Genomic DNA, 8,989 nt, shown 5'->3' with positions numbered 1-8,989 from the left:
CTGGGATCGTGCCCCACATCGGGCTCTCTGCTCAGCGGGGAACCTGCTTCCTCCTCTCTCTCCCTCTGCCTGCCTCTGCCTACTTGTGATCTCTGTCTGTCAAATAAATAAATAAAATCTTTAAAAAAAAAAAAAAAAAAAAAAAAAAGAGTAGGGGATTCTGACCAAACTGACTTAGCAGGATCCTTGCTAAAGTTGGAAAGACAACTATAGAAGCCCAAAAGTCAAGTCCTGGTTGAGAAGAGTTCAGGGGAGCCTGAGTAGCATTTGGTCAAGGAGAGAATCCTTTGTCACCCTAGACCGCTACATGGCACAGAGTCAAAACTGGCTGAAGATCTACCATTGGTGTCAATGAAAAGGTAAGGACAAGGGATGGGAAGGTCAGGGGGGTGGCCTACTGCCTTCCAATCTAGAGGGTAAGTGCTGCAGGATGGCTCCTGGCCCTTAAGAGTTCGTATAAGAAAAAGCCACCAAATCCCTAGGCACACAAAATGCATGACATAAGAAAGCTTTCAAAGGAGCCTTGCCCCACAGGACCCACCTGAGAGGACTCATTTCTAGGAAGCTGGAGTGAGCTTGGTCAGTTCCAAGTGGTTTCTGTATTTTTGCTCCTGAATGACAACCTTGTATCCAGAGGATGAACTTGTCTGCCCGGGAGAGCATCTGGATGGGGACCACCTTGCCATCTGACCATAAGAACTCAAATCACATCTACCCAGCAGAAGAGCTTTCAAAGTGGCAGCACCTTATGGTGCCAGCCTGGTTCCTTTCAACCGACCCACCCTTCCATAGAGACTCCATGTTGTTCAGGCTCACACAACCCACCCACACATAAAATCACCCATCGATCCCTTTCTCCATTGGGTAATGTTAAGGTGATGGATAATACTAGCAATGATAGCCAACAGTCATTGAGAACTTAACCATTACCAAACATTTGTTCTAAGTGCTTTGTAAGCTAATTTGTAAGAATTAGCTCATTTATTATGCACAACAGCCATTTGAGACAGAATGCCCCCATTCTATGGATGAGGAAATTGAAGTATGGAGAAAGTGAGCAACTTGCTTGTTACAACAACAAAACATAGCAGCCCTGGAGTGTGAACCCAGACAGTGTGTCAGACTTTGGAGCCTCTTAAGCATGAGAGAGCCCTTCCTGTTGGTCTTCAGCTCCCCTGTCTGCAAATCTATCCAGTGGCCCCAAATCTAGGCCGCATGAGAAGGAGAGTTCACAAGGCCTTTGGTGACTGGCGTCTGGAAAGGAGGTCCATGTTTTCAAGATGCCTTCACACCACGTTCTCCTCCCGGTCCTGAGGGCTGGGTCATTGTGATCATTCTTGCCTTTCGGGTACTGCTGTGGCCCAGGCTGAGTGGGATGTGTGCTTTTATAGACAAGACATGCTTCATTCTGTTGCATGGGTCGGCTTCTTACGGCCTGTGAGGGCAACACAGGCATGGCATCCCAGAGAACCTTCCTGGAGGAAACAGCCTTGTCAGTATGCAGGCACTTGTTCAAATTCCAGACCCTGGTTTTTTAAGACGCACATCTGCAGTGGGCACATGTATTGCGATAGATGAAAACAGAAATGGCTTTCTATTGTATCTGTATTATTAGATTTGACCTACCATCGAAACAGCAAAGAAAGAGTGGAAAATTAAAGGTGATTTGATATTAGCCTCCTATTCATATTAGAAAAAGTAACTGCTCTTGTGGTTTTCCTCACAGAGGTGTCTTTATTCATTTGACATGCCTTTAATAACTAATTCTAGTTGTCTGGTTGCCAAGAAAGATTTCCTACGGGCAGACTTGAAAGTGACTCGGAACTCTTTGCATGCCCGGCTTCAAATGATCCCAGAACAGCAAACATTCAGCTTCCCTCCAGACTTCTGAAGTGTGGGAATAACATGAAAGAATGGACAAGAATCATTCTTCAGCCCGCGTGTGCTTGGAGCGCAGCTGTCTGGCAGAGGTTGTGGCTAGGTCTACATGGACCAGGCATAGTGAGATTTGGAAATAATCTCATGAATTCGATCCATGGAGTCAGCCAAACCAAACGATTTATTTCAAGAAAATAAATCGACTTTGGGGCCAGCAGGATCCAGGTCAGTCAGAAAACAGACTGAGGTTTCCTCTGTCTGTGTAGACCTGGAGTGAGAAGAGAAAGACCGGGGAAACCGCCACAACCGCTCTCCTAGGGTCACAACCAAAAAGCACACACTACAAATATGTATAAATATTCATGGTAGTGATTATTTGTCTCCCTAAATCATGTTAAGTGGAAGACATATGTGATATCATAATCCTCATAATGATCCTACCTAGGAGGTGATGACTCTCATTTTACAGATGTAAAAACTGAGCCTCTGAGATATTAAACAACTTGTTCAGGACACACACTTATGGGGGCAGAGGCTGGCTAGTTGTTTACGAAGCACTTCCCTTTTCCTCCTGGGCACACAGTTGGCTGCCATTCCCAGGCTCCCTTGCAGTTAGCTGCAACCCTAGGACTCACTCTGACCTATAGAAAGTAGGTGACAGTGGCCTAAGTCCTTTCCAATGCTGACCTGCAAAGCCTGCCTATACACAGTTCTCTCTTTTCCTACTCAGGGGGTGAATGGGAAGGATGTGGAGCATCTCCAAGAGGGTAGACTCTGAATATGGAATTAACTAGGATCCTCATACCTGCTTTGATCAGAGCCCCTTCCTCACCAGTGTTCCCACAGTGGATACTGATGCAAGCTAGAAATAATCTATAGGGTTAAACCGCTGAAATTTGGCAACTGTTGGTCCTACCAGGAAGCCTAAACTAACACAGTCATAAGCTGCTCTAAACTCCAAGACTCCAAATCTGGTAGTCTTTGCCCCTTTTCTTGTGTGAAACTGCCCTGAGTCTTGTGTGAAACTCCACAGGGGGAGCATTAGGACCTTCTAACTTTCTTTGAGTCTTATCCTTCTCCAAGCCCTCCCAAGCCTGAGGTAGTGATTTCTTAGCTTTCTGCTTTCCTCTCTACACAGACACATTCCTGGTTTTCAAGAATCTGATCAAAGCTACTCCTTCTATCTCTTGGTTAATCCCTCCCCACATGGGGCTCTGGGCCTCTGATTGTCTTTGATTTCTCCTTTCCCATATGGACACATCTAATCAGTTACTAGTGTCTCTTCCACACGTGCCCTTCTCTCCCTTTCCTCAGCCGGCGCTCTGCTCTGGCCCTCATGATACTTCACCTGGTGCGATCACAACACCCTCCACACTTGTCTCTTTCCTCCTTCGCCTCATCCTGGTGCCTCCAAGCGGATCTTCCTAAAACAGATCTGGTCCCAGCATCCCCTGCGTTGAATTCCCCCCATGAAGCCTATCAATGTGCAAAATGCAAATGCCCTTTGAGCAAGCAATTCCATGTCCATGTCACAATACACGCACAAAGTGACTTACACACTAGGGTATCCGCTGCATCGTTGTTGGAAGTAGCAAAAGAAGTGCAAATGCTGAATGTCCCCTGGAAGAGTCTTACTAAATAGACTACGGGACACGGTGTGCTTCCATCGAAAAATCTCCAAGATCTATGGTTGAGTATAATGAGCAAGGCACAAGTAAGTGTGTACAACATGTGAATATTTGCACTTAAAAAGCATTGGGAAGATAGATTCACATACGAATTTGCAAAGACGTGGACTATCGGGAAGAATGCACCAGATGCTGATACTCCCCGTTGCTTCTGGAAAGGGAACTGAATGACTGGCATTCAGGAATGGAAGGGAGACTTTTTGCTGAGTACACGTTTGTATTGTTTGAGGATTTTACTCTATGCATCTATTACTTTAAAACATTAAAATAAAACCTGACTTTCTATTATTTGTCTGATAAAGTGGACTCTCCCAGTATGAAAAGAAAGGTTCTCCAGGTCCTGGCTCCAGCATGTTCTCCTGCGAGCTCTGTCACCCTTGTGCGCCCTCTCTGAACATTCCTGTACTCCCTTACCTCCGTGCCTTTGTTTTGGTCTCTCTCCTGGAAAGTCCTGTCCCTGCTCCACAGGATTTCGCCTCATCTGTTATCTCCTTGTTTTCTTTATAATTCTCTACTGTGGCCCTTTATCTCAGTCTGGTCTGTGTGAGAGGCAGGTGTCTTTCTTCCCTATAAGATGGTATGATGTCTTACACAAAGGAAGTGTTCAAAGTACGGGAGTTCTTTGAACCAGATTTCTGTTTCTGTGTCTCAGCCATGGCTTGTGAGAAAGGCAGAAAAGGCGGTAAGGGATGGCTCATCCTCCCTGCCCCCATGTATGGAGCAAGATCTGGAATCTGCCTCATCAGGCTGGGGGGCTGGATGAGTCAGCAATACATCTCAGCCTGGGACATTCTATGAGAATGGACCTCCTTCCTCTGGTTCATTCTCAAGGTCACTGCCCTCCCCATCCAAGCCCCAAAACCCACCCAGTCGATGGTGTAGCAATGCTCAGGACTGAGCATTGGGTCTGTAGAAACAGGCCAGGTAGGGAAGGGGGGAGAAAGAGAGAGAGAGAAAGAAAGAAAGCGAGAGGGAAGTCCATTACCCTGGGCTTAAACTCAGCTGTCACAATTATTTGGAGCCTATTAAGTTTATTTATGTTCCAAAGCAGGTCCACTAGAGAAGGACCATCATAGTCGTAAATATCAGGGCTGCTGTTCTCCAGACACAGCTGGAGCCATAGGCCCCTCCCCTTCTCAGTTCCGCAGGCCCTGCCTATAGGCCTAAGCCATGCACTGGGATTCAGTGCAATACCCACACCGTGACCGATTCTGTTCATCCAACCAGCATAACACATGCTTCTACATGTTTTGTGTGGCAGGAGTGTGTCTGAGCAAGATGCTCTGTAGGACGGATGGTGTCTTCCAGTTCTGCTCAAATCAAACAAACAGGGTTCAGGAGTCCAGGCTCTCTCCTCAAAGAACCCTGGGGCCCTCAGTACAGGCATTGAGCCTGGGCACATCTGGAGACCCTTCTAACCCAATCTACAAGTCTTTAAGAGAACAAAGGACTGCTGGAGATAGCCTCTGGGTTCTCAGCTGTGCAAGGGTTTCACCCATCAGTGTGGGTTAGGAGAGCATGCAGTCCTAAGGGCCAGTGTTTTCTGAAGCATATCCCGCTATACACTGGCCTTGTCGGATTTGCTGTAAAAAAGTAAAGGATATTCTGTGGTCAAAAAAGTTTAAAAAACACTGAATAGTAAATCTTCCTCTGGGAGATTAACAATGTACATTTGCATATTAAAGCCCCTGAGAAGTCCTGCAGTGAAGAAGTTTGTTTAACCCAGTGTGCTCTAAACAGACTTGACAAAAGAATCTTCCTTTTGGTGATACCTATAAAGTTCTCTCTTGAAAGCAGGGTTACATGGAGTACATTCTGGGAAAAGCTGTCTAGATGTGTATGGCTTCCCTTCCCAGTGAGTGCTTCATAAGGATTAGCATAGTCTGGGGTAGGGGGCAGGGAGGAACACTTCTATAACTTTCCCCTCCCTGACTTCAAGCTGTCAAGTCTAGCCCACACACCTGCCTTGTATGTATGCTCTCCCTCTCTGCTTGGTCTCTCGAGACCCTGTCCCAGACCAGGATGCTGGGGGAAGGAAGGCCAGTGACAGTTTCAACTTCAGCCAATAGAACCATTCCCCTACCTGTCTGTAGTCTGGCCTTCTCTCTGTGCCCACTGGCTTTAATTTAATTTTCACTGCACTTATTTTAAAGAGTCAAGTTGAAAAATTGTGATTTGTTCTTTTTCTCAAACTTTTCTCAGAGTTGACCCCTTCCAGGAAGCCCCACCTCATCAAGAAGCACATGGTCTGTGGGTTTAGGGCAGTAGTTGTTAAAGTGTGATCTCTGGATTAGGAGGACCTGAGAACTTGCTAGAATCGTGGCCAGCAAGCTGTGTTTCACCAAACCCTCCAGGAATTCAGATGCAAATCATTAATCTAGGGGGTCTTAGAAATCTCTTCTCTGAACAGATCTGTTCTACCACATTCATTTTCTGTGCATGTCTTTCTTTATACCTCACCCAGCTCCAAAAAGGAAAGGCTAGGTGACAGCCTGTACTAAAATGCTCACGTACCAGCACAATTAAAACACATTTCCAGATAAACACTCTTTTCTCCAGTAAGTGCACTCACTTCTTCCTGGGCTCAGAGGCCCTCCCTGACTCTTTCCAAAATGTCAGTCTCTTCCCCCTGCTCCTCTTACTCCCTTTCCTCCCCTACTTTATTTTTTTCTTAGCCCTTACTATCGTGTAATATGTTATATAATTTATAGCAGGTTTTTTAATATATTATTTTTCTCATTCCCTCTAAGAATATGAGATCCCTAGGTACAGGGCTTTTCATTTATTTTGTTCCCTGTTTTATCCCCAGCACTAGAGAGGCTCCTGCCTTACTACCTATTTGTTCAATAAATTAGCTTTATAAGGAGGCATGAGAGGGCCAGTGCCATGATTCAACATAGAGCTTCACCTGGAGCTTCCTGGCAGACAAGGAGTTAAAAGATCTCTTTGCCTACTAACAGGGCATCTGACACTGGGAGAAAGAACCTAAGCAGCAGACACCCTCCTTTTGCCCTGAGGGCTCCTTGGGTGGTTCTAGAGCCAGTCCCCATTACCAGACCCTGGGGTCTCTGCCCAGGGAAACCCAGACCAGCTTCCAATCCCCAGGATTCAGTCCTCAGTCCCAGGAAAGTTTCTCTTTTCTCTCTGCAGTGAGAAAGGGACAGACTCTTGCCCAGAGATGTCTGTGCTGAACTCATCTCCTGGCAAGAGAAGCAAAAGGGCACGAATTATGGGAAAATGTCTGCTGTTTCGTCAGTTTTGTGGGTTAAATGTGGCGGGACATGGGGCGTGGGGGGCGGGGGTGGAGAGCCTGTGAGTTCTTTTTCCAAGAGGCTGGAAGGGTGGCCCCCACCTCGGAAGAATGTATCTAGCACTGATAAATTTATAAAGTATTTGACCTTGAATCAATCCTAATATTTTCAGTCCACGGAGCCCTCCTTAAACGTCTGCAGCCCTGCCCCTGGACCCCTATTCATCACAATTACTGCTCCGACTGTCGGAGGCAGTGCGGGAACCGCCACACGCTGACGTCCAATATTTTATCACTAATAAAGAGAAACATCCCAAGTATTTGCACAGTTCTGATCCTTTCCAGCCCGAACCCAGGAAAAGGGGGAGCGTGGTGATTTACACTCACTGCCCGGCATTGTTAACCGGCCTTCTCCGCTGGAGCCCGTGGGCACCACGGCTTCGCTGGGCTGCACAGCCTCGGCCAAGGACGCGCAGCGGGCAGGGCCAGCCCAGCGCAAAGTAGGGTCTCACCGGGCCTCTGGGAAGTAGAGGGGGAGCGCTATAAAGGGCAATTTTTCTTTAAAAAAAAAAAAAAGAAAAGAAATCACCATGTGTCCAGTGTGTGCCTTCGCTGGTGACTCTATAAACAGATCCGCTGTTTATGGGGAATCTTGTTCGCGTCGTTGCCGCGGCTGTGATCCGCCTTCGGCGCCCGGTCTCGCCTTCCTGCCTCCCTCCCACCATCCGCAGGCAGTGTCCGCCGTCCGGCCCCGGCCCTGCTCAGCTCCAGGGCCCTCCCTCCCGGCCTCCGCGCTCCGAGAAAGGCAAGCTCAGTTTGCAGCCACAGCGCTCAGACGGCCCACAGGCTGCGTCTACATGGCACCCAAACATCCGGATGAAATGTAAATAACACAAGCAGATGTTTCTCCTTCGTTACGGCAGGTGCCTTGGCAGAGTCCTCCGCTTTGAGCTCTAAGGGAAGGGTTCTCTGGGGGTCCCGGTCCGGGACCAGGGGGAGTGGGGGAGGTGGGACGGCCGCGCACCACTGCCCTTATCAAGGGCCTCACAGAGAGGAAGGAGCGAAGAAAGCCAGACACCCCTGGAAAAAAGGTGCTGGCAATGGATGATGGCGTCTGTGTGGACAAGATGAGAGGTTTGGGAACCGAGGCAGGAGGAGGGTTAGAGGAAAAGAGGTCCTAATGCAAATCGGGAGAAAAGAATCAACGCTAAATTACCCTCTTGAATTTCGTTGTGACAAAGGGTTTTCTGAGCCTCCAATTCCACACCACCGCCTTCCAGGAAAAGGGACTGTCATGAAGAAACAAGGAGAAGTCTCCTTCTTACCCCCGAAGCTAAGTGCAGGTGGGGGTGGGGGGGATGGGCTCCAGGGACAGAGGTTGTCCTGGGGTTTAGAAATGGTACAGAACCCCCCCTCTCTCCTCACCTTCCGTCTAACCACCCAACTGGAGACCAGGGGCCAGTCGTATTTGACGGATAAAGAGGGGTTGAGATACTTGTGAAAGGAACATTGAGGAAGGACAAGGGGCTCAGAGGACCAGAGGCAAAAGGAAATTCCTGGTTACCGCTTGCCTGCCCTTTATTCCTTCCATCCTCTGTACCCTGATGCCACGTGTCCCACTGACACATTCCCCCCAGTCCCGTCCTGCATTCCCCCAGCCTTTTAGGTGACCCTGAACACAGTCTCCTAGCCCCATGTGTCACCCTGACACACTCCCCTGGTCCGACGTGTGACCCTGACACACCCCTCCAGTCTTCTCCACTCCCCAGCCTGTGCAGGACGCTAAAACCACTCCTCCACTCCCCTGCCCTCTCCTCCAGTCCTGGGTGTCACACGGACCCACCCTCCTTGTCCTTTCCCCCACTCCCTCAGTCCCTCTGTGCAACACTAAGCACACCCCTTCAGCCCTCTCCCTCAAGCCCCTCAGCTCTGTGCGTGACACTAAACACATTCCCCGATCCTGCCTCCCACTTCCTCAGCCTCTGGGTGTAGCACTAAACACACTGCCTTGGTCCTGACCCCCATTCTCTCAGCCCTCTGGTGAAGCATTGCCTGTGCCCTTCCTCGACACCCCCAGAGCCCCGGTGTGTCAAACCAAACACACTCCCCAGAGCCACCTGCCTCGGAAGCAGCTTTTTTACCCCACTACCTCCAAAGACACTTTCAGGACCCT

At 48.6% G+C, this 8,989-nt stretch overlaps 1 long non-coding RNA gene across 1 annotated transcript; it reads right to left on the bottom strand.

The window, feature by feature from the left end:
* Nucleotides 1-947: 947 nt before the first annotated feature.
* LOC131808141 (uncharacterized) lies at nucleotides 948-7,689 on the bottom strand. The gene is made up of 2 exons (XR_009344693.1): nucleotides 7,406-7,689; nucleotides 948-1,475 (listed from the first exon to the last, which is right to left on the bottom strand). It is a non-coding gene; the product is annotated as an uncharacterized LOC131808141 (long non-coding RNA).
* Between the last annotated feature and the right edge of the window lie 1,300 nt (nucleotides 7,690-8,989).

The sequence above is a fragment of the Mustela lutreola genome, chromosome 9 (genome assembly GCF_030435805.1).
Source record: "Mustela lutreola isolate mMusLut2 chromosome 9, mMusLut2.pri, whole genome shotgun sequence".
Lineage (NCBI taxonomy): Eukaryota > Metazoa > Chordata > Mammalia > Carnivora > Mustelidae > Mustela > Mustela lutreola.
The sequence above is the reverse complement of the archived record's forward strand: the minus strand, read 5'-3'. Positions and strand labels throughout refer to the sequence as shown.